The sequence below is a fragment of the Microtus pennsylvanicus genome, chromosome 3 (genome assembly GCF_037038515.1).
Source record: "Microtus pennsylvanicus isolate mMicPen1 chromosome 3, mMicPen1.hap1, whole genome shotgun sequence".
NCBI lineage: Eukaryota > Metazoa > Chordata > Mammalia > Rodentia > Cricetidae > Microtus > Microtus pennsylvanicus.
The window spans coordinates 78,211,991-78,237,361 of record NC_134581.1 but is presented as its reverse complement, the minus strand read 5'-3'; the positions used below and the strand labels follow the sequence as shown (position 1 = coordinate 78,237,361).

Genomic DNA, 25,371 nt, shown 5'->3' with positions numbered 1-25,371 from the left:
ACATGTTAGAGACATGTTAGAGACATGTTAATGCTGGACAGACAGAAATTGGAGAGATCCAGAATCTACAGCTATCAACCGAAGGGCAAGAAAATGCAGACGTCATGGGTTGGACAGACAGCTGAGCCAATAGAGTGTGAGGGCCTGAATTTGATAACCAGAAACCACACATAAAAGACAGACGCGTGCTTGTAATCCTAGTATGGAAAAAGCAGAGATGGGCAGTTCGCTGAGGCCAGCTGGCGAGTGTGTCTAGTCTACTCAGCAAGTGCCAGGACAGTGACAGACTCTGACTCAAAATGCAGAGTGGACAACACCTAAGGAATGATATCTAAGCTTGTGCCCCTGCCTCCATGCACATAGGTGCACTTTCACACTCATGAACACTCGAGCACACAGAAGAGACAGAAAGAGAAGACTGAGCCCAGAGATCATTGCACCAGAAAGAAATAATGGGAGAACCACAACGAAGACAGAGGTGGGGAAGAAAGGCCGTCTGGATTTAGTTGTTCTTGGAGTTGCCACGTGCGCTGGATCTTCAGCAATGCTCTGTCTGTTTCAACACAGAAGGTTGGTGCAGTAAATGTAAAGCCATATTGAAAAAGCTGTAGCCAAGTAAGTCCCTGCCTGGAGAAACCAAACTTCTGCATTATCCTCTCTCACACAGCAATTATTACCATAGCTCCCAGCCAGTATCTACCTTGCAACCCAGAGTGGTTCCAAGTAGAAAGCTACTGAAGCAAGCTCATTCAAAAATATAAACAGTAGGATTGGGGTCAGAAACACAAAAATAAACAGAGTTTCTTTGTCCTTAATTCTAGGGACTCCCAGCAGGCAGCCTAAGAGTCAGAAAAACTAAGCGGGTATACACAATTGCAAGTAGACACTGGGCCTTGAGAAAACACAGACTTTGGAAAATGGGAGGTCCACTGTACCCCCTCACCACAATACAGCTTGTTGTCCTGACCTCCTTTGGGGCTTCATGAGAATGCCCGAGACCCAGACCCCAATGGAGCACAGCATCAACCTGTCCTTGGGAATACTTTGCAATGATTTATTCAGGAGAAACTTCACCTGAAAGAAATTTGCTTCCATGTTACTTTGTCCTACCAAGCAGAGAAACAAAACTCTTCTCACCAGCTTGGTCCCAAACCACTCCCATAGAGTGAGGAACGCCCTGGAAAAGGGAGGGCAGCTAAGCCCAGCCTCTGCTCTCTGCAAGGACTCATAGCTGGAGAGGACACAGGACGAGGAGCAAGCTGTTTGAGCAGTGAGTTCTCACCCACCCTTGCCCACATCAATGTCCCAGCGGAGACAATACTTTTTCAGTGTTTTTATTGGGACTCCTTTTTTCTTCCTGACTTGTTCATATATGTGCATTTCTCTTGCTTTTCCTCTTTTTCTCTGCATTTTCAATCATTTGGAGCAGAAATTTATTGCTCATTCCCTTCTTCTCCTTCTAGTAGTCAATTCATTCACTCTCACTTTCTACTTTTTACATGTTTTCTCCTTTCACTCTTTGAATATTTGGACTTTTTTGCTTCCACTTCCCTTCATCTTTTCTCCTAATTATACCTTTCCTATCACATCTTCAACTTTTTCTGTTTGTATTATTTTTACCACCACCATTTCTGTCGCTGTTGTCAAGGTTGAGAGTTGTGGGTGTGGAGTTTTACATTTTTTTCCTACCTGATTCATTGCTACTTGCTGCTATTTGTCTTCTCCCACCTTCACAGGTTGGGAGTCGAGCATAGGAGTAGATGCTCTGCTGCCGAGATACACACTCATCCCTGCTAACGAGTTCAGGTACTTTGCTCTAAAGTCAACCCAACCCTGGTCTAACTTCAGTGGATACTTCAATACAACAAATAGGGGATATAAAAATGTCCTTCTGAAGATCAGAATCCATGTAGGCACAGATGCAGTGGATATAAATATCAGAGATAAACAACACAACAAAGTGTGGCTAGTGTATCTATGCAGGACTACAGTGTATGTCATACTTCATCCCTTCAGGCTGTACATGAAGACACGATTAGAGGACTCATATATTCTGCTGTTTACAATACATCTCCATAATAGACTGGAAGTACACCACTCTTGTGAGACCTCCAAAGAAAGTACAACCTAAAGGCTTTGACAGTACATGTACTGTGTCAAAACAGACTAACCCTAAAAAAACTAACAGGTAAGCTATAATTCAAACCCATTTCACAATATACCAAAGGATACATCATCAAGAGATCATTTTTCCTTAAAGAGATTCTCACATAAAAGTATAATAGTTAGTCAGGCATGGTGGTGTATCCCCTTAATCCTAGCAGAGGCAGAAGGATATCTGTGAGTTTGAGGCCAGCCTTGTCTATAGAGTGAATTCTATGACAGCTATGGCTGTTATACAGAGAAACCCTGTCTCTGATAAAATGTATAAGAGCTATCCCTTCCAAATATACTCAAGTCTTAACATAGAAATAAAAGATATATGAAACTAAGACAGCAAAACTCCTACCAAAGCTCATAATTTTATAGCAAATGACTCCAAAGATAATGAATAAGATGAAATACTAGAATGAAGAATTTTACAAAAAAGACTTTTTAAATACCAATGACTTCCAAGAAAATGCATAAAAATAATTGGACCAATTAAGGAAGGCAATAAACAATATGAATCAGAAGTTCAAAAGACAAAGATTTTTTTAAAAAGAATTAGCAGAAATCATGAATATGAAAATCCCATTAAGATAAATTTAAAAACCCAGTGGAAAGCCAGAACAATAGACTATTCCAATTAAAAGTAAGACTTTTAGGGGCTGGAGACAAGATCGGTAAATTAGAATACTCAGAAAACAACAATTTTTAAAATGTAAGAAATTATGAACAGAACATACAAGACTCTTGGGACATAATTAAAAGACCAAATTTATATAATCTTGATATAAAAGTTGGTGCTGAGGTATAGACTAAGGGCATAAAACCTATTCAGTGAAATGACAGCAAGATATTTCCAAAATTTGGGGGAAGATGCAGACATACAGGAACAGGAAGCATTTAGAAGCAAAAACAGACAAGATCAGAAGAGAACCTCCACATACTACAGTTAAAAAGCCAAGGGTACAGAAGAAAGAAATAATATTGAAAGTTTGCCAGAGAGAAATGCTAGCTTATTCTAAAGGTAAACCTATCAGAATAACTTGGATTTCTCAACATAAACACTAAAGACGGGGGGAGGGGGAGTGGAATGATTTCTTTCAACTATGGAAGAAAATCCCACCAGTCTAGACTACCATATCTACCACAGTTGACCTTCAGAAATAAAGTAAATATAAAGACCCTCTAAGAGAAACAAAATCTAAAGAAATCCATGGCACAAAACCAGTACTGCAGAGGTGATTCCAAGAGGATCCTTCACACAGTAGAGAATGACAAACACAACCGCTAAAACACAGGACAGAATATGTCTCCAGAATAGTAAATAAGCAAGTGAGAATTAGAAAATAATCACACATTAGAAAAAAACATTAAAATGATAGTAATTAACTGATACCCTTCTATTAGATTCCAATGTAAATGGTCTTACCTCTCCCATTAAAAGGCATGGACTGGCTAATTAGGTAAGAATTAAAGGCCCAACTGCCTGCAAGAAACACACCTCACTGGCAAAGACACACAAACTGAAAGGAAGAGGATGGCAAATTATATTCCAGGCAGATGAAATCCAGAAGCAAACAGAAAAAGTTATATTTAAACACAACAAAACATACTTACCTCTAAAACTCAAGGAACCAAAATCAAAACAAACAAACAAAAACAAAAAGCTACATATTGATAAAGAGAACAAATATATCAAGAGGGTGTAATAACTATAAAAATATGTGCACTAGGAATCAGCACCCCCTATTTTATGAAAACAAACACAGACAGGAAAGTTCCAATATAATAATAGTGGATGACTCAGTACCTCTATGTTCATCAAGCTATATCATGAAAATCCCCCCAAAATCACTGAGAAAACTTCAAAGTTAAGTTATATTATAGACCAAATAGACTTAAGAGACTCCCACAGAATATTATATCCCAAACTGCAGAATACACATTCCTTTCAGCAGTTCATGCAGTTCTCTCTAACAGAGATCAAATTTTAGGTTGCAGAACGAGTCTTGACAAACACTAAAAAGGAAAGAAAATCTTGTGACTTTTTCTTATAATAAGGGAATGAAATTATAACAAACAGCAAGAGAAAATAAAGAAGCACTATAAACATATTGAAGTTGAGAAAATGGCAAAAGAAAGAGAAAGATTAATGGATTAAATAATAGATTCAGAGACAATGAAGGATGAGTAACAAAATATACCACTAAAATCTTGAATGTTAATTAGGAATTAATTTGAAAATTTATACCCCTATAAATCAAGAAATCTAGAAAAATCTGTACACATATTTTTCAGATACAAAAGACCTACCAAAATTGAATCAAAAGGATATAAAAATCCCATGTACAATAATAACAAGAAATGAGTTTGATATATTAATAAAAAGATATCCAGACAAAGAAAAACCTAGTACCATACAGTTCACTGTTAAAGTCTGTAAGGTACATAAAATAATGGAATAAAAGACCCCAAAATAAATACAAGCAGCTATAGTCATTGATCTTTGACCAAGTTGACAAAGGCTAATGCTGGAAGAAAAACAGCCTCCTTAACACAGGATCCTCAGAAAACTTCAGAGCCACCAGAAACTAGATCTCTCTCTCTCACCCTGAATCAAAATCAACTCAAAGTTAACCAAAGACCTAAACAGTAGTCCTGAACCTCTCAAAGAACTAGAGAACAGAGAGAAAGCACTTAAAAATATAAGGATGGGCTTTCTGAGTAGAATTTCGATGGCTTAAGAAATTATAGCAAGAATTGATAAACAGAACCGCATCAAACTAAAAGGATTCAGCAGAGAAACAATTTAGAGTAAAGGCACAGCCTACAAAATGGGAGAAAAGTCTCTTCCACTTATTCACCCAACAGAGAATGAGTATACAAAGAACTCCAAAAGAATGAATGCTCAAAGAACATATAAATGAGCAATTGAACTGAGGAACTGCTTCTTAAAAGGTATAAATGGCCAATAAATACATGGGAAAAGGCTCAACATTTTTAGCCATTAAAAATAGTTCAAAACTACACTGAGATTCCATCTCCCACCAGTTAGAAGAGTTGTCATCAAGAAGAAAAAAAGCAACAAATAATGGCAAAGACGTAGGGGAAAGGAAAGGCCTTATGTGCTGTTGGTGTAAATGTAAATTAGCAAGTACAGAGAGTGTGGAAATCAGTATGGAGGACCTTAAAAAAAACCAAAACCAAAAAACCCTATTATATCATCTAGCAATATGACTTCTGGGTATATACCTGAAGGAAATGAAGCTAGCATACCCGGAAATATGGCATATCTGGGATAATTGCTATGTTATTGACAATGGCCAATGTGATGGCTATTTTTGGTTGTCAACTTGACTGTATCTGAAATGAACTAGAATCCAGAAATAGAGGGCACACTGTTGAGAGATTTTTCTGCTCGGTTTGAAGTGGGTGAATGCACTTCTAGATTGGGCCTTTGATCTGGATCTTAAGACTAGAAGGCATGTGTCTTTAATTCAGATCTTGAGGTGGGAAGATACACCTTTCATACGGACCATACCTTCTGCTGGAAGTCTTTATAAGGACCAGAAGGAAGCATTTGCTCTTTGCCTGCTTGTCCTTGCACTGCTAGTATACCCATTCCTCCACAGACATTGTAGCCTACTTCTTCACGATCCCAGAATATATAGAAGACCAACTGAGACACCAGCCTGGTAGGAGTGAGCAACTACTGGGTTCTCAGACTTTCCATTCACAGATATCCATTGTTGGATTAATTGGACTGCAGTCTTAAGTTATTCCAATAAAATCCCTTTATATGTATAGGGAAAAATACATTCCATACATTCAGTGACACTAGAGAACCCTCTAATGAAGTCAAGTTAGGTAATTGGCCTAGGTGCCTGCCAGCCCAGCAGATGAATGGACAAAGGAAATGTGGCATACATACATACATACATACATACATACATACATACATACAGTGCAGTATTAGTCATCAATAAAGGAAAAGAACATGTCATCTGAAAGAGAATGGATGGAGCTGAAGAGCATGATGTTAACAGAAACAAGCCAGACTGAGAAACACAAGTAACATGATTTCTGCCATATCTGTGATCTAGAAGTAAAAGGCGATGTGGAAGTGGAGGAGGGAACTATGAAGAAAGAAAAAGGAGAGAGAGATTAAGAAAGGATAAGAGGAGGGTACTATGCTCCAAACAGGTTATGTACAGGTATGAAACCCATCATTTATAAAATTAATAACCACTTAGAACTCTGCTCAGGTTAGACACTGACCCAGGGACTTCTGCAGAGCAGACGATCTATTTCTTCCTATGGATGCTAGTTACACAGGTCAGGGCCCTTGTGCACTTTTCCTGAGGTTTATGAATCTTTAGAAGTTCCGTGTTTCTTGATACCCTATATTTGAATGCACACTCACTCTTCCCATCATACCTTGCAGCTTCCCCTGCACACATTCCTGAGGTGTGTATGTGTGTGTCCCTCTGCACATCCCCAGAATTATGTCCTCCTCTGTGAGCCAGCACTGCAGCCTGTGGTGACTCAGAGGTGGCACTTTCCTCTCTGGCTCACGCTGTTTTAAGTCTCCAGCTGGGATCCCTGGGAGCCTCTTAAGAGCAAGGACTGTCCCCAGCTTTCAGCAGTGTCCCCAGAGTCTCCTTATAAACAGTAAATGCATGGTACCTATTTGTTCAATGAGCATCAGGCCTGAAACAGCCCCCTGCTGCAGGGAGGCGAAGGATGATGCCACAGGGAGGTGGAGAAAGATACAGGAGGAAATAGAGGAGCAAAGGAAATTCCAGTGATAACAAACCAGGCACAGAATCAGTCCTTTCATTCTTGATGCGGTTGGCATTTCCCTCCCTGCTGTGACAAAATACTTGCTAGAAGTAACTTCAAAGGAGAATTTGTTTTGGCTCCTAGTTTGAGAGGGAAAGTCATGGCAGAGTTCGTAGTGGTAGGGGTGTGTGACTGGGATGCCCCATGTCCGGGCAGAGAGGAAGCAGAGAACTAAGGCTAAAAGCAGGGCAGCGCTGGCACCCATGAGCTGCACTCCCCAGTGACCCACTTCCTCCAGCTAAGCTCCGCCTCCTGAAGGTTCTACAACCTCCCTAAACAGCACCACCACCCAGGTACCAAATGCTCAAACACACAAGCCAGTGGGGAACATTTGGCATTCAAATCACAGCACTGGGGGTTGATGCAGAGACAGATTAAAGCCAAGATGGTCTCAAGGGAAGCCTGGCACTCTTTTTTTAAAAAACTTTCTTTTTATTTGTTCTTTGTGTCTTTCACATTATGCCTCCCAATCCCACTCATTTCCCACCCACCCCCCAATTTAAGAGAAAAGGGGGAAGCTGGGGGAGGGAAAATCTCATCATGGAAGCTGCAGTGTGACTCAGTGACTCATGTAGTAAACCCTTTATCCATACATGTTTACATTCAGGCGTTCATCACAAGAATCATTAGTCTGATTCAAGGCCCCTGGTCTCTGCTACAACACTGATGCTTGGACCTCCCTGGGACTCTTCCTGGACATCCTGCTGCTGACCTGTGCTGTGGAGATCCTGTAGCCTTGGGTGTGCAGGACAGGACCTCCCACTCCCACCAGATCACAGATGTGCTCCAGATCACAGATGGGATGGATGTTGGGGCGGGCCAGCACATAAGCCTGGTTCTGGGTCTGGATAGTTGCAGAGTTGGTCAGCCCTCCAACTCTCCCCTTTCCTCACCACCAGGGTGAGATCTCCAGCATTGCCCTGGCCAGTTCACCCCTTGCAGAGATGGCCAGTTCACCCCTTGCAGAGATGAGCAAGGGATGGGTCCAGTTCTCCATCCAGCTTTCAGGTCCACAGGGTCAGCTCTCCCGCACCCACCGAGAACTTCAGGGTCAGCTCTCCTGTGTTGCCCAGGTGAGATGTAGAGGCCACTCTCAGTAGCGCTGCAGCCAATGAGGGGCAGGGGCAACTCTCCTGCTCTTATGACCTTAGGGTCAGCTCTTCCTCAGGCATGGTTGAGTAATGGGACAGCTCTCCCATGCTCACACCACGGAGGCTGTCTCACTCACACCTCAGCCAGCAGGGCCAGCTCCACTGTGCTGCCCAGGCAAGGTGCAGAGTTCACTTTCCCAAGTACTGCAGCCGGTAAGGGAGGAGACTCAGCTCCCTCCCCCAACAGGTGGCAAGGTCAAGGGGGCAGGGAGGACATCTTTCTCTCACCCTCACCACCACATAGCAGATGAGGGACTGTGGCCAGCTATTCCGTTCTCACAGCCTTAGTGCTATGCCACCTGCATCTCTGCCAACAGGGTCAGATCTACTCTGCTGCCTAGGCGGGGATCAGGGCCTGTTTTCCTGGGCTGGCACTCTTACTAATTATGACAATGCTGACCTTTGTGCGTGTGTGTGTGTGTGTGTGTGTGTGTGTGTGTGTCCACATTGAAGTGCAAGCACACCTAAGGCAGAGCTGTATCTGTGCACCTAGGACTCGAGATGGGGATGCTCAGCCTGCTTTGAGAGCCCCATTTAATCTTAGCAGGAGAGGAGGTTCCTGATTTCTTGGAGGGGGGGTCGTATTATAAATGCTAGGATACCAGATTCTCTGTCCCAAAAATATTCAAATATTTTAATTTAGCTGCTGGCTTCTTAAGTCTAGGTCCATCTGCATGCCAATGTATGGCCAACACCTCAATCTTTTGTGGCTTTTACAGAGAAACTGAAAGTTCCAGCTTTTTCTGCTCTTCCAAGCCAACTGTTAAAATGGAGAAGGGGGAGGAGTCAGAGGCCTGCCAGTCCTGTTCTGTGTGACCTTGACCTTTGTCATTCCTGTAAGGCCTGGAAGAGAATCTCTCCCCATTGGGTCCAGGGCTAAGGGTTCCGAGGACCTCAGAAATCATTGTTCTGAAAGGTAGTCTCTAGTTTCAGCCAGGCTTTGGAGCTAGGCATAACGAAAGTCACACCTGCATGAACTCAGTGTAATTCTGTCATCAAATAAAATGTACAGGGTTAATCTGACACCTACTTAGCCGTCTACATGATAATTACCATGCCAGGTGCTGATCAGGCATAAATGGAAGGCATTTGATGTAAATGACTGTATTTAGTATTGCTTTGATACAGTATAACTGGATTTTTACAGTTCCTTCCTTTTTGACAGTTCATTTATCCATTCGACAATATTTATGGAGGCTGTAATATATGCCAAGCATTGTTCTAGAACTTGAGATACAGTCTAATTTGGAAGGCCAAGGGATCAGAAGCAGATCTGCTCAATGTCATTGGGAGCCCTCTTCTGAACACCCTGGTTGGTTGTGTCAACCGTAAGTACAGCGGGAGGGCCACCTTCAAAGGAGGCCGGAGCTGGCCCTGGTCTTCAGAAATGGGCACTGTGGAACCCAGAGCCATCAGACCCTATGTTTTCATCCCCTGAAACCCCAAGAAAATCAGTGCCTACCTCCAGGATGATGAGAATCAGAAAAGCAGGGAACAACTTGGACTTTTCCACCTGTGTCCCCAGTGCCTGGCACAGGCTGGCACATAGTAGGTACTCACACGGTACCTGTTGAAATAAGGAAAGAATACAGGGAAAGAGCTCAGAAATGGTGCATGCTGCCAGGCATTTAACATGCTGGTATAAATCTAGGTGTAAATTTTGCCTCAATCCAAGCTCCCCATCTATGGTCCTTCATCCTCTGTGACCTAGAGGTGACATTCATCACACTGCCCCGTGACAGCCTCTCAAGACTGTGGGGCGCTGTGGTGGAGGGTGGAGCACTGTGGTGGGAGCTGGCACTTCTGCCTCTCTGCCTATGCTTTCCCATGCACCTGCTCCAAATACAGCCTCCTAACACCCTACTTTTTCCAGAAGGGGAAACTAATCTGCACTCTGTCACAATGGCCAGATCATTCAGCTTCTCCAAGCCAGAAGAGGTGTTCCTTGAACATGCCTCAGACTTAATCATCTCTGACACCCCTCCCCCCTCCACTTCACTCCACCTCACCCCCTGTTCTATGTCTCTGCTTTGAGCTAAGACTGACCCACCTGCAGCAGCACTTCCAGCACCTTGGACAGTGCTCACAAGCAGCGCCCAGAAATAACAACTGCCTGGACAAGGAGATGTTTCCCTTCACACTTACACTGCCACAGAGAACAGGGAAGATCTCTTCCAGGGATACATCTACCTAACACACATGCAACTGGACCTGTTCTGCATAGAAGCTCAATAAACAATGACTGATTCATGCTCGTGGCCGATTGATGAAGCGGACAGGCATAGCCTGAGGACAGCCCACGGCGGTGCTGTGCTGCTGCGCATGCCGTCTGGACCCCCAGCCCACCTGCACTGAGTGGCAACTCTCCTCACTCACAGCAGTCCCTGCACTATCCTCTGCTGTCCTCGTGGGACCGCCAGATCATTAATCGTGATTTTTTCCCCCAGATGGGACAGAGAAGAGGCTGACAGCCAACAGACAGTGTTTGGTGGTGAAAGGGACAGAGAAAATCAGAGGGGCAGTCAGATTAATTACAGATTTTCTCTCAGCCGTGGGCAACAAGATCTTGATTACTTCTCCTGACGCTCCAGGCTCCTCGAGACAAATGGGTGTTTGCTTCCTTGCTGTTCTTTCACCCACCCCAGCAGGAAGAAAGCTGCTCAGATAGAGAGAGGGTCTGGGTGGGTGGCAGGCCACCATAGAGCAAAAAGCCAGCACCTGTAGACTCTGTGGCGACTTGAGGGAGAATTTAATGTGATCCTTGACACAGTTATGGAACACTCTGTAAATGCTTGGCATGTCCTTGGCAATGAGTTTGGTGTCACCGGGATGCAAGACTGCCTGTGGAGTCAGGGGCCTGGGCACACCAGCTCTGGGAGCCAACTCTTTGAGCATCGGTTTCTGATGCTGCAAAATGAAGGAGCCAGGCTACATGTTCTCTAAGGTTCCTTCAAGCTCTGAAATCCTGCACTTCTAAGAATGGAATTCCATGATAACACAGCAATGATTGAATATTTATGGATGTTTACTCTGTGCAAAAAAAACCCACTATTTTCAACTCATTTGGTCTTCAGAAGAGTCTTGGGAAGTAGATACACCCATTTGTTCTCCCCACTGCAGATATGGAGCCCAGAGATAGAGGGGTTGAGTGGCTTGTCAAGATCATACGACTAGCAAAGGCAGAAATAGGGCCATTATATCCAAGTCCCTATCACCTTTTCCCTGTGTCTCGGAACTTAGATGCAGTAGGTATGTGAGGACAGGTGGGAGCATAATAATGCTATACACTGATGTTGGAGAACAAGGCATGATGTAGACCTCCAGCCATCTGCACATGTTGCTGAGTCAGGAGAAATGAGTCTGGGGGTGCCTTCTGGAAAAACTGCATTCGTGACCATTAGGTTTCCCATAAAGAGCTGCTCCTGCATGCTTGTAATGAGTTACAAGATAGTACAGTCGACAGGGTGCACTGAACATTGGCAGCAGGAGCAGATCCTGGACTGGCTTATTAGGACAAAATGAAGAATGATGGTGGACAGATTGCCCAACCCAAGTCTGACTGTGGGAGCGTCCCATGCTCATTGTAACTGTAGGTGCCTGGTATCTGGACCACAAGGTAAGGTACAACCACTCAGAATTCTCAAGTACTATTAAACATAAATATTGTGATCCATGCCACACACACACACACACAAACACACACACACACCTGAACCATTCTCAAATAGATTTCAGACTGAAGCCCCTACTGCACCCATAAACAAGAGTCCCTCACCAGAAGACAGCACACACCTGCCTCCCTACCCAGTTATCACTGTGTGTCCTTAAGCTGCTTGATTAATGCCTCTGGACTTTGTTTTCAGACCAACAAGACTAAGGCAGACTGCAGCCCTTGCTGGAAAGACAGATGTTGACATATGGAAGTCAGCAAGCATGGTCATTCTTTCATCTCTCCAGCCCCATCCAGCCTTTCCTCCAGCTCCTGTGCACAAGATGCCCTAGACTGCAGTTACATCTCCCGACAAGACTATCTCCAAGGCTTGCTTAGTAAAATAACCCCAGAGCCTTCACATCCTCAATGCAGCTTCAAGTCAACCTTGCCCCAGAAACTCTTCCTTCAGCCATAGAATCTCTCCCTGCAGGCTGCAAGCCCTCCATGAAGCCCTCTCTGCAGCAGTCAGTCCCTCTTCCCCACTCAGCCTTAGACACAGGAGAATAATCAGCACACTGGAGGTGGAGAACTGTGGTACCTTGGGCCTGTCGCTTGACCTCTGAGGGTCCCCATGTCCTCTTCTGCAACATGAGGAAATCGCACTCACACCACCTACCCTCCTGGGTTACAAAGAAGACCAAATGATACTGTGTGCAGAATTGCTTTGCAGATGAATAACAGACTTCTGGAGAAAGGGTGCTGATGGTTTTGAAGCCCCAGACTGGCCGAAGCACCCAAATAAATCCTCAGCCTGGATTTGTCTTGTACTTTGTCCATTCTGTGAATATTTTTATCGCATGCCTACTACCTCTGACGGTTCTCTGAGTCCTGGACGAGAATCCCTGCCTTCATGGACATAACCATGGGGATGTTAAGTGACATGAATCTGACATTCAGGAAACAGATGCCACCATTACAGACAGAGAAGGGGAAGCATAGGATCACAGACTACATGTGACTAAGGATGGCTATGAATGTAACCCAACATAAAATTATAAACTTAAGTCATTAGCAGATTTTTTTGATTATTGTTATTATTTGTAATTTGATTGCAAGGTTCTTGAGTGTGGACTTTTGTGGATTATAGTGTGGCTACGAACGCAGTGGTTCTCCACCTTCCTAATGCTGTGACCCTTTAATACAGCCCTTCATGTTGTGGTGAGCCCCAAGCATAGAATTATTTTCATTGCTACTTCATAACTATAATTTTATACTGGTATGAATTGTAATGTAAATATCTGTATTTTCCGATGGTCTTAGGTGACCCCTGTGAAAAGGTTGTTTGACCCCCAAAAGGGTTGAGAACCACTGCTCTGAAGGTGACAAGGAGGAACAGCTCTCTGGTGATAATATTATAGCATGGCCTATTAGGACTGAATTAAAGACAGGAGAACAATTCAGGGAAGAGTCCATATGGCCCCTGGTAGAGATGGCTGTGCCCACTGCTATAGAAAAGCCCAGAGATGCTCTGCAGTGTATCTGCTGTGACAATGGCCAGCCTCCCTCACTAGGATAAAGCCATGGTACCTAAAGCAGATGTCTCCCCTCCATGGGCCTCACACTGGACCTACCACCCTTCAGAATAGGGTTGTAGGGTACAGCTGCCACATCCTCCGCCTCTGACCAGGTGGCTGATGATAAGAAGATGGAGAGACAATTGCCAGCTGTAGGTGTGTAGAGGACCAGAGTTCGACAGGAGGGGTGGGACTGGCTTAGAGAGTAAGCAGTGTTCCTGGCATTTATCGGAGGGTTGCGCTCCGGGAGATGAGTTCCTTGGAGAGAATATGTGTGTCACAGATTTGAAAGAAATTAGTTCAGTGCTGGAGTATGTGTAACACATTCAGAGCCAAGAGCCCTTGCTGAGGAATATCTACAGAGGATGGGGTTGGGGGTGCAGGGAGAACAGTTTTAGTGCCTAATCACCTCTAGAAAAATATGTCCTCTCTATTTTGGAATCTTCCTGATATTTTGAAGTGTTCTGTAGACTCTTGCCTTGGGCCTTTGGAGAGCCTCAGAGGAGTGACATACTCAACCTAGAACGAAGTGGAATGGGACAATATCCTGAGTCATAGCAAAGTGTTAGTTAGCCCAGGAAGCAAGAGAGGTTTATTCTAGACTCGCAGATGCTGCTGCCCAGGGTCAAGGTCAAAAAGGAATGGAAATCTAATGTGATAAAGAAGACGTCCCAAGGTCTGGAGCTGCTGGGGACCCTTGGCCTGGCTACAATCACCCCGTGGACACCTCATCTCGGTACATCTTTCCTGTCCATAGCCACAAACATAAGCAATTCTGATGTCTTAGACACCATTTCAGAAAGCAGGGCCCTACCTGCTTTGAAAGAAAGCAGCCATCTGGGCAAGCACTCCTTGGAGCCACTCTAGACAGGCCCCTCTGCACCCCCAACGGTAGAGACTCTAAACTAAATACAGGTCCAGAGGCTAGGACTGTGCTTCCATTGGTAGAGAACTTTCCCAGCATGCACAAAGCCCTGAGTTCCACCCCAAACACTGCTTAAAAGGGAGTAGTGGTGTATGTCTATAATCCCAGTTCTAGGAAAGCAGAAGCAGAAGAATCAGAAGTCCAAAGCCATCTTTGGGGACATAGTGAGTATAAAGCCAGCCTGAGCTACATGAGAACCTCTATCAATAACAACAAAAATTTCTATAATAAAAGTTCACACAAAGTAATTGGCATTCTTTTCAGAATTCAGGGTGACTTACTTATTCTGCAGACCAACCACTAGGAATTGTCTAGAAATACAAGGATGACCCAACCTATCTCTTTCCTCTATCCAGTTTAATCAGCACTAATTATCACCCACTTAGGGCAGAGTCTAGTACAGGCTCCCTGAGGGGTCGAGGGAACAAAGTGGCTCTGGCCAGCTACCCCTGGAAGAGGCCTGAGGACCTAGGTTAGTGGTAGGAAGGAGGGTGCCTTCTGTTTCATCCTTCAGTGTTCTCGGTTTGCATTTTAACAGAGAGGGGGTGGTTTCCTCTTTTAATTAAAAGGTTGGTCAATAATTTAAAAAGCGAAAGTGTCACCCAGTGTTGGTAGAATACACCTTTAATATCAGCACTTGGGAGGCAGAGGCAGATGGATCTCCTTGAGTTCGAGGCCAGCCTGGTCTACAGAGTGAGTTCCAGGGCAGCCAGGACTACACAGAGAAACCCTGTCTCAAAGCAGTGTTGTGATTCTCTCCTTGGCTTGCTCCAAGACTGGCAAGCACTCTGTACCCCTGAGTCCCATTCAGGAGAGTGAATCTGGTCACACCTGTGTCAATAGACTAAGTACTCAGGGATGCAGGGCCTGCCTACCTTTCTAGAACATTCATCCCTGGCATAGATGCTCTGACTACCCCTAGGGAAGTGGAGTTGCTACTCAGAGCAGAGAGTCTCCTCCTCCTACCCTTCCAGTCATCCTTCCCCTACCATGGCTGTCACTACCTCAGTCAACCTGTGGTCCTAGCAGATATTCCCGGGACCACAGCTTCTTTTCTCACTAGCTACATCCCAAGCTCTCCATGAGAGGAGAGTAGTCTGTTGAAGAAGAAGCCCTGGGCCACTTGTATTCAGCCGTGTTTCTGGTGGAAAGAGGCATTCTCTTCAGAAGCTACTCCAGGAAGAAATTCTCGGCCATCAGCCACAGAAGAAGTCACATCAGGGTCCTGTCTCTTTTGCTTACTGTTGGCCTGAGACAGCAAGCCTCTCTACAGGCTAGGAGTCCAGGAGCTAACAATTCTGACCCACCCCTTCCCTAGTCACAGTGGCCTTAGCTAAGTGCCCAGTATCCTCCCCAACACAGGCATCTTCACGAGAACACTGGTGAAGGAACACACACACCCTAAAAAACTATCCCTGGCTACCAGAACCAGGAAGAAAGACCAAGAATGCTATTTCACACCCAAAAGGGACTGCCATGTTGGAAATGCATGACTGAGCAGCTCCACAGCAATGCCTGCCCTGCCCTGCTTCATGCTAGCAGGCATTAGGATGGGGGGGGGGGATGCATTGCCTTCCTCAGGAAGTTGCTGGAAAAGCCCAATGACCTTGTTTGCAGATAAAGACCCATGGAACTCAAGAAACAGCACATGGAAGATGCAACTTTCTTATTTATCAGTGTAGACTTTGCCACTAAGCAGGGAACAGGGCTAGAAGGTAGAGACAGAAAGATATCCCTGGAGCATTGCTGCTGAGTGAAATCTTGAAAGACGCAGGCTTTGGGCCAGGCCTCCTGTTGACACACTAAGGAAATTAAGGGACGGCCACAAAACAATGACTGTAATGGTTAATTTGGATCGACGACTTGACTGGATTTGGAAATACCTAGTATATCAACAAGGTACACCTTTGGTTTGGTTGTGGCAGTGAAAGCTTTGCCAGAGAGGAGTAACTGAGGGGTGAAGATCCTCCCTGAATGTGAGCAGAACCAGTCCATGGCATGGGCATCCAGACTGAATAAAAAGGGGGAAAGGAGAAAGTGAGCTGAGTGCCTGCATTCTGCTTTCCCTGCTTCCTGACCTACCATCATGTGAACCAGCAACCCTGTGCTCCTGCCACCACAGCCACGAACCTTACACGATACCATGCATTCCCAGCCATGAGCCAAAATAAATTACTTCCTCCCTTAACTTGCTTCTTGTTGAGTAGTTGCTCACAAAGACAGGAAAAGTACTAATCCAGAGAGCAAACCACTGGCACTGACAGACACTCATTGTATATGACGTGCTGCCAGAAATGCATGTCTGAGCTTCTGAAAGAGCAGGGATACTATAAGGCCTCAAAGGCCGAGGTGCAGAAAGCTGAACTTGCTAACCTAGGCAATAAAGAGCCACTGTGAGTTTGTGGGTGAGTGTGGTGGGGCAGAAAGTGAGCAGTACTGAGGAAACAATCAAGGACAGGGTGCACAGGGGGTGGGGTGCATGGAGGAGAGGGGGCTGGGGAAGCCATGGGCAAACAGCACTGTGAGAGAGGAATGGGAAACGAAAGGAACAGATGTGATCCAACTCAAAATCAGGGTACAGGGATTTTCTCAAACACTAAAAAAAAAGTTTCTGAGCAGCCAGGCATTGAGGAAGAGCACATACTCTGTGGATCTCAGGGTAGGAGGGGGAGAGCCCCAGGCAACTCTGGAGCCAACTCCGCAAGACATGGAACATCAGGCACACTGCTGGGTCTGGATGGGGCCCAGCCCCAAACCTGGAGCTTGGCTGCTGTTTGACTTTGAGGGAAAGGGCTCTGACCTTGGAGTCAAAAATCCGAGCTCAAACTGGCTCTGCGTTTGTTCCCCATGTAAACAAAGTTCTCAGCATTTCCTGTGAACCAGATCTACTCCAGGCCGGTCCACGCCACAGCATCACTCACTCAAAGACTAAAGAAGGTGCCACACAGGAAAAACATGGCAGCAGCTTGCATGAAGTTGAGGAAGGCTTTTCCTAAATGTGATTTCCGTGGTCAGTTAGTTCTTAACCTCCTCCCTCCAGACAGCCCAATACTTCATTCCCTAGCTCATGTCCTAGACTCTGCCTGGCTCCCTATCTCTCTTAGATTCATTGCATGGATGAATTGTTTATTTTTATTTTCTATAGAACACCTAGGATAATGTTTTCCACCTTGTTGGAGCTCTGTAAATGTATGATTGTATGATTGGTTGATTGATATTGATTGATTGATTGACTGGATGGCTAATTAAAAGTAAGCCATTACAAGATTTAGGAGTCTAGGGAGACTGCTCAGTAGGTAAAGAACTTCTCTGCTAAACATGAGGACCTGAGTTCAAATCCCTAGGAAACATGTGAAGCTGGATGTGGTGGTACATGGCTGTAACCCCAGTGTGCCTACGGTGAAATGGGAGGCAGAGACAGAAGAACCCCCAGCAGTTTAAGGGTCAACTAGCCTGCCATATGCAATGACAGTGAGCAACAAGAGTCACTGTCTTAAAGAACGAGGCAATCAAGGGTTGACACTCAAGGTTGACCTCTACACATGCACCATGTCTACTCACCACCACCACACTCAGACACATGAACATGCATGCATACATCATACATGCATGTATGCATACATCATATACATACATACATGCATATATCATGCATACGTACAAAGATGATTTTAAAAGGATGTTTTAATTCTATTCATCCTCCCCCCTACTCAGTGGCTCATCTCAATAGTAATGTTAGTAAATAATAATAATGATGATAATGATGAGGATAATAATAACAACATGGACGCTTAGCTGGAGATTCTCCCACCCCCTCCGCTACTTGCTGAATGGCCTCCACTTGTCTTAGTGTCTCAGCAGGAGGTGGGGCAGGACAATAGTTACCAGTCCAGACTCCACTGCTCACACATGTGACCTGATGTGAGTGAGTAACCTCTCCAGACCTCAGTTTCCCCATCCATAGCTAGGGGAAACCTCAGACATCCAAAAGTTGCTTTCGGAGTCTTGTTGGGTCTTGTTGCGCCTGACAGCAACAAGCACTCAGAGCTTGACAGCTGTTGCTGTTATTGGTGCTGGGACTGCCCAGAGCCAGATCACCACGGTCAGGGGGAAATATTTGGATACAAATTTTCCATCAGAGCAGATGATTGTGACCAGCAGTGGATGAGGCTTCTCATAGCTTTAAACTGCAGAAGCAGCCAGAACCCCAAAGCCATCTTAATGTCCCCGTTATCAAATGACATCTGGGGTTAGGGGCACTGAATGGATCAGTCGCCCTTATGGTGCCTACCCAGCATTAATGGGGCAAGTGAATTACAAACAAGGCCCACCTGCTGTGCTCAGCAACAAAACCCAGCAGGAGGGTAATTGCCCGGAACTAGAGCACAGGGGGACACAGCGGGCACGAAACACATTAACCACAGGAAGGACAACTTCCCAACACTTTCCCTTTTTCTATGAGACCTGAGGAGAAGCCAGTAGGCAAGAGAATGCAGGCACCAGATGGGAACTCTCCAGAATCACAGAAGAAAGATGCTTCTAGACCACCACAGCTGGCCTTCCAGTCCAGCCAAAGACCCAGGCCAGCTGCATATAGGCTGGTGGTCCCAATGTCAACTTGGGCATTGTCTGAGTCACTTTCCTATTGCCATGACAAAGCACCACAACCAAAGCAACTTTTGCTAGAGAAAGCACTGCAGTTGGGTTCATGGTTGCAGAGGGTTAGAGTCCAGGGTCATCATAGTCGGAAGCATGGCACCAGACAACATGGCAGTGGAAAAGTAGCTAGGAGCTCCCCCAAAAGCATGATTCAGAGAGAGAAGGGGGTAGAAACTGGGAATAGTGCTTGAGCTTTTGAAATCTAACCCCAATGACACGCCTTATCTAATAAGGCCACATCCTAGTCCTTTCCAAATATTCTCACCAACTAGGGACCAAGTATTCAAATATATGAGCCTTTGGGGCCATTCTCATCCAAACACCACAGGCACCAAGGATATCCAAGCTCTAAGTCTCAGCTAGGAGCTTCCTGCCTTAGCAGCAGCCTCCTCCATTAAACTACACAACATGGGTGCTCAGAAGGCAACGATGGCTCCCGAGGCCAGGTGGAGTAAACAGTAAGGGCACGGAATCTACCTGTTTGTTCACTTACACACTCACCATGCATTTTTGGAAAGAAATCTAATCTAATCTAATCAATTCTCTTCCAAAGACTAAAAGACAAAAACTCAAGCCAGGTAAGTAATTTTCAGAGAATGGCCTACATGGGCAGTGAGTAGGCCTGCCAGCTCTTGCCACAGGACTGAACTGACTTTGTGGACAAATTGTAGGACATTCAGTTCAATAATTAGCAACACCGTGGGGGTTTAACATTACCTCAATGTTGTTCCTGAGAGGCTGATGTGTAGAGTCTAGTGCAACCATGGGGCCTCGAGGTTCCCGCAACACAGCCTTCATACTTCCACCTCAGGGGCTTCTCTTGGACTCAAATAGCACACTCTTTCCTGACTACTGGGACATCTTCCTTCTTCTCCTGCAAAAACCCTACCACCTCCCGCATGTCTCACCTAGAACATTAATGCCATCAGCTTCTTACAATTCTTATTTATATGGGTTTCTCCCATACACACTTGGCACAACGTAAGGTCCTCCAGGGCAGAGGTTTTGTCTTTTATTTCATATGTCTCTAAAGCACCTAGAACAATGCCCACCATGCAGTAGGTATCCCGTGATTGGACCTGGAGGCTCATGTGGAAACGGCATACAACGGGGGCATCCACAGCGCAAAATGAAGGCCTGCGCACTGGAGAGCCCAGGGCTACCAGGAGCTTACTGTTTCTGTCTGGAAAGGGGACAGGCCCAGCAGCCCACAGTATTAACACCTTCCTGTTGATCAGGGTGACAGTTCAGGGCAGAAGGCAACATCGGAAGCTTCCTAGTTGCAATGTTTCTGACAGCAAACAAGATGAGGTGAGGAGCAGAGTTTCAGGGTTTTGTCATAGATACAGGAGAAACTGAGACAGGATGCCAGGCTCTGCCTGCCAGCACATCCTGGAGGAAAGGGACCGAGAGAGGAAGCAGGTGGACCCTTGAGAAAGCCAGGGGAATTGATAAGTTTGGATATAAACATTCCCTTAAAAGCTCACGTGTTGATGGCTTTATCCCTAGCAGGGAATTCTAATCTGAGAAGTGGTCAGATCACGGGTGAGGGCGGGGGTGCTCTCAGACTTTATCAGTGCATCAAGCAATGGACTCAAAAGTTGATTGGCATTTCTGGGAGGTGGGGCCTGGCTAGAAGAAGTAAGTCGATGCAGGTGTTCCTTTCCCTGTCCTCTTACTGTCCCTCTTTTTTCTCCCTTACCTGGCCACCCATCAGGTGGGAGATTTTGCACTGCCATGCACTTCTGCTCTACCTCACCAAAGCCCAAAAGTATCATGCCACTACCAAAACTGAGAGCCAGAATAAACTTTTCTGCCTTTAAGTTGCTTTCTCAAGCACTTTGTCTCAACACACACACACACACGTCATTGCTGAGATTCCCTATCCATGTGTTGTTTCTTAGGTCCTTGGAACTGATTTCTGGGAAAAATTTGGAATTTGGAAATTTGAGCTAGAGAAGCCCCAGAATGCTAAGCTGGATGGCTAATTCCTGTGGGAATCCAGAACACCAGAGGCAGGTGGGCATGTGGACGGTGAAGTCTGCTCAGGAGGCTCAGGTGGAAATCGGCTTCTACCAGGAGCTTGACTAGAGTCTGTTCATGTTATATTCTGCAGAGAACTTGTCCACAGTTTGTCTGTGCCCTGAGACATGATGGGAAGTTGAATCTAATGGGCTAGTTAACCCAGAGAACATTTCAGAACCAACCAGAATACGGTACATGGCATGCATTTTACTGGCTACCTTCATCCATGTTTCAAGTGAGACTTGCGAGCCAAGGAGCAGAACAGCAAGATGTGAAAACTTTCTAATTTGGTAAGAAAAGTTCTTCAAAGTTGGGACTAAGGAAGGCCCAACTATCGGCCCCCTTTAAGCTTTTTCCCTGGGTATTTTGTCACTAAGACGCGAAAATCAACAAACACAAATGCGAACCCTTCTTTAAGAACCAGATCCATAAATTTGCATTTCAAAGCTGCCCGAAGACTGCCCAACACCAGCTACTCCCTTCACAGATACCGAAGTGACACTCAGAGGAACAGTGACTTAAGCAAACTCAAGATCTCGCTCCAGAATGGATTCTAAAACCCCCGGTTCCACACTGCCCCATCAAGGCCTTTTCATGACAGCGCTCGCTCATTAAGACCTTCAGAACTATCTTCTACAAACCGGCCTGAACTAGGCTGGGGACACAGCTGTGTGCTAGAGAGATAACGTGGGCTGGGGAAAAACAGACAGGTAGTCATCAAACCCAAAGTGAATAGTGTTATCGCTGGTTGCCATGGCAGCACTGAGTCCGGCGCCGGGGGCGGGTATTCAAGTCAGGCTTGAGGGGTCAGGAATGACTCCTCAGAAGAAAGAACATTTTAATAGAGACCTGCATGGTGATTTGCATTTACCCAAAGGGAAAGGGGGAGGAGTGAGAAGAGGGACCAGTCCACAGCTGGCCCAAATGATAGGGAAGCAGCGACCTTTTGAGATCTGAAGGCTGTGAGTCAGTCAGTGCCCTGAGAGAACAGAACTTGCACCAGCCTGAGCAAGCTAAGAGGACTGAGCTGTATTTTAAGGGAAGGGTGTAAACACGGGGGTTGGCACAGTGAGGATTTCTTATAGAAAGACCACTCTGGTTACAATCTGAGGATCATTTTAGAGAGACCATATCTACGGTGGATGGGTGTTGACATCCTGGAGAAACATAGGGGTGGCCTGAGTAAGGGAGCGGCGGTGGAGAGGGAGATGCCTGTCTGGAACATTTTCAGAAGTTAGGGTGGATGAGGGCTAGAGATTGGATGCAGATGTGGAAGAAATGGGAAATAAAGGTGTAGCCAGGCTTCTAGTATGTGCCCAGACCATGTCCTAAGGCAGCACGAGGGCAGACTGTAGAGGAAGGAATGGCTGCCCAGGAGGACAGAAGAAAGTAAAAGCAATGGGCTGGAGAGATGGCTCAGTGGTTAAGAGCATTGCCTGCTCTCCAAAGGTCCTGAGTTCAATTCCCAGCAACCACATGGTGGCTCACAACCATCTGTAATGAGGTCTGGTGCCCTCTTCTGGCCTGCAGACATACACACAGACAAAATATTGTATACATAATAAATAAATAAATAAACATTTAAAAAAAAAAGAAAGTAAAAGCAACAGGAAGGGACAATATGCCCAGAGATGCCAGGAGCACCAGTGCTGTGTGGGAAGCCAGACAAAAGACAGAGCAGGGCCTTGAGTGTCCTCATTAGCAGCCCAGGCTGGTCCAGGCCAATGCCCCAAGCTTCTTCTGTCCATGGTGCTTCCCAGGCTCCGGAGTGTCTTTGAGCTTCACACACTGGGACCATTCTCCCAGGAGCTGGTCCCTTGCTCTTCCAAGGTTAAAGATCATTTTGGATAGAAATTAGGTTAAGAAAGGCACACACAAAAAAAATTTAATTGCCCCCTCCTCCAAAATGCTGCCTCTGACTTACCAGACCACTTTAGAGGCTATCAGGGACAGAGAAACAGCAGAGCGCAGCGCTTTCTGTGAAGAATGCCACACTCTGGGGACAAATTCCAACACCCGCCTACTAGCTGTGCAACCCACGTAAGTTACCTTATCTCTCAGAGCCTTGTGTAGCTGTTTGGGGAAGTAAGGATATTAAATGGTCATCTTTATAAACTGTAGGGGATTGAATGAGTCAGGATTTGTTGGAATAGGGGAGAATATCGGGTACATTGTAATTGTCCCACAGTTGACAGATAAGCAAATGCTAATAAGGCAGGAGTTAGCTGCCATCTTTGGTGGGAGTAGGGGCTGAGGAGATGCTGTTCTGAGGCCTAGGAACCCTAGAGAAACAAGTGTTTCACAGGCTCTGAAATAACCTCAAAGGTAAAACACAGGTCTGAGGCAAGGGAACAGATGAAATTAAGTGTAGCCGTAGATCATCCAAGACAGAATAATCCCAGGGACACAACTTCCCTTAAATGGCATGCTTGTTTCTGTAACAGCAAGGCCGTTGACATCAGCATACCGATGTCACAGTATGCAACCAGACCTTCTGAATGAGGGCAGGTGGGCCTGCTTGATATGTCAAGCTTTCTCTATGCAGGGGATCCACGGTGTCCTTGCTATGCAGCTCAGCAAAGGGTGTGTGAGTAAGGTCTAACCTGAGCAAACAGCAGCACTCACGGCACAGCCAGGAAAGCCGCAAGTGCCTGCTTTGCCAGTGAATGGGGTTTACCAGGAATCAGGAAAAAGCACCTGCTCTTGCAGGACACCCTGATGCCATCTTCAACAGTTGTGCTCCTCCTCCACTCTGTCACTGACTGATGGAACCAATCCAGCCTCCACCAGGGACAAGAGGACCTGTGCATCTCTGGAGAAAGCTGTGCTCCCTACCTGGCTTGTGACAGGCTTCAGAAGAGTAGAACATGCAGGTTTGACTGGCAGACAGGTTCCTTGTCTTTCTGCCTCCCCTTCCTTCCCTCCTGCACCTTCTCTATTCATCCATTTTCCCCCAATACTGACTGCCACGTGTGTGCCTGGAGAGATCCAGGGCAATGAAGGGGCATCATCGGTCTATCCTGGAGCAAACCAGGAAAGATTGCTCTAATAGACCAAACCACAGGCAGTCTCTCACTCCAGTCCTGTTCTCAGGACCCAGAACCAGGGTAAACCTTGAGCCTAAAGAGAAACAGCTCTTTAGGGATAGATTCTAACTGATGCTTCAGGCTCCCAATGCCGGCTTCTTTTATTTCCCCTATTGTGTGTGTGTGTGTGTGTGTCCATGTGCATGCATGCATGCAACCAGGTGAGTGTGCACATACATGTAAAATCCAGAAGTCAATCCTTGATGCCTTCCTTAGTCACTCTCTACCTTACCTTCTGAGACAAGGTCTCTCGCTGAACCTGGAGCTCACAGATTCACTAGACCGGCTGATCAACAGACTTCGGGAATCCTCCTGTCTCCACACCCACACAGAAACAGGATTACATGCATGCATCTGGGTTCTTTTTAAAACAGGGTTTTAGGATTCAACTCAAGTCCTCTTCCTCGCACAGCAAACACTTTCCCTGCTGGGGTGGATGGATTTCGGTCCACCTGACACAAGCTAGAGTTAACTGGAAAGGGGAAACTGCAACTGAGAAAATGCTCCCATCAGATTGGCCCTGGTTGCGGATTGATGTGGGGGATGCCATCATCGCCACTGCCACCACCACCGCCAGCACCACCACCGCCGCTGCCAGCACCACCACCACCGCCGCCGCCACAAGCACTACTACCACCACCATGCCAGGCAGATGGATTTGAGTTGTACAGGAAAGCAGGCTGAGCAAACCATGGAGAGCAAGCCAGTCTGCAGTGTTCCTCCATGGCATCTACTCCAGCTTCTACCTCCAGGTTCCTGCCCTAACTTCCCCCGCTCTGCTGATGAACTATGTTAGGATGTCTAAGCCAAATAAACCCTTTCCTCCCCAGTTGCTTTGGGTCACCATGTTCTAACACAGCAATAGAAAGCAAACTAATATACCCACTGAGCCATCTCCCTAGGTCCCCAATAACTACATTTTTTTAGATGTTGAGATGAGCTCTGAGCAAAATATGAAAAAAAAAGTAGGTTGTATTCTATACTCAATGACATGGTCACTAAGCCAACCAGCCTTTGGGGATATCTCTCCCACTGGACACTGACCCTGGAGCTACAATCTACTAGGTGACAGACACCAAGGGGGCAGGGGGACACTCACGCTACCCTGAAGGTGAAGGCAGAGGAGAGGGCTCTCAGGAGAAAAACATCTCCTGAGACAAGAGGATCACGTGGTTCCAAACACTTAGAGCATTGCTCCTGAGAGTCAATACCTACACATCCAAATGTTCGTAAGTCACAGGAGAGGTAACCTGTAGCAGTCACCTGGCGGAACACTACACAGCTATGAAAATGAGCAAGCCTTGCCACG

General features: G+C 45.8%; 1 protein-coding gene across 3 annotated transcripts in view; it reads right to left on the bottom strand.

Moving 5' to 3' along the window:
* The window catches only part of Grik4 (glutamate ionotropic receptor kainate type subunit 4), a 431,671-nt gene that overhangs the window by 294,215 nt on the left and 112,085 nt on the right, over positions 1-25,371 (bottom strand). For 2 of the 3 annotated variants that reach the window (XM_075966267.1, XM_075966270.1), the window contains exon 2: positions 9,604-9,708. The exons of the other annotated variant lie outside the window; for it this stretch is intronic. The gene's annotated coding sequence lies outside the window, so the exon portion shown is untranslated. The remainder of the gene's footprint in view (positions 1-9,603; positions 9,709-25,371) is intronic. 3 annotated transcript variants of the gene reach the window in all.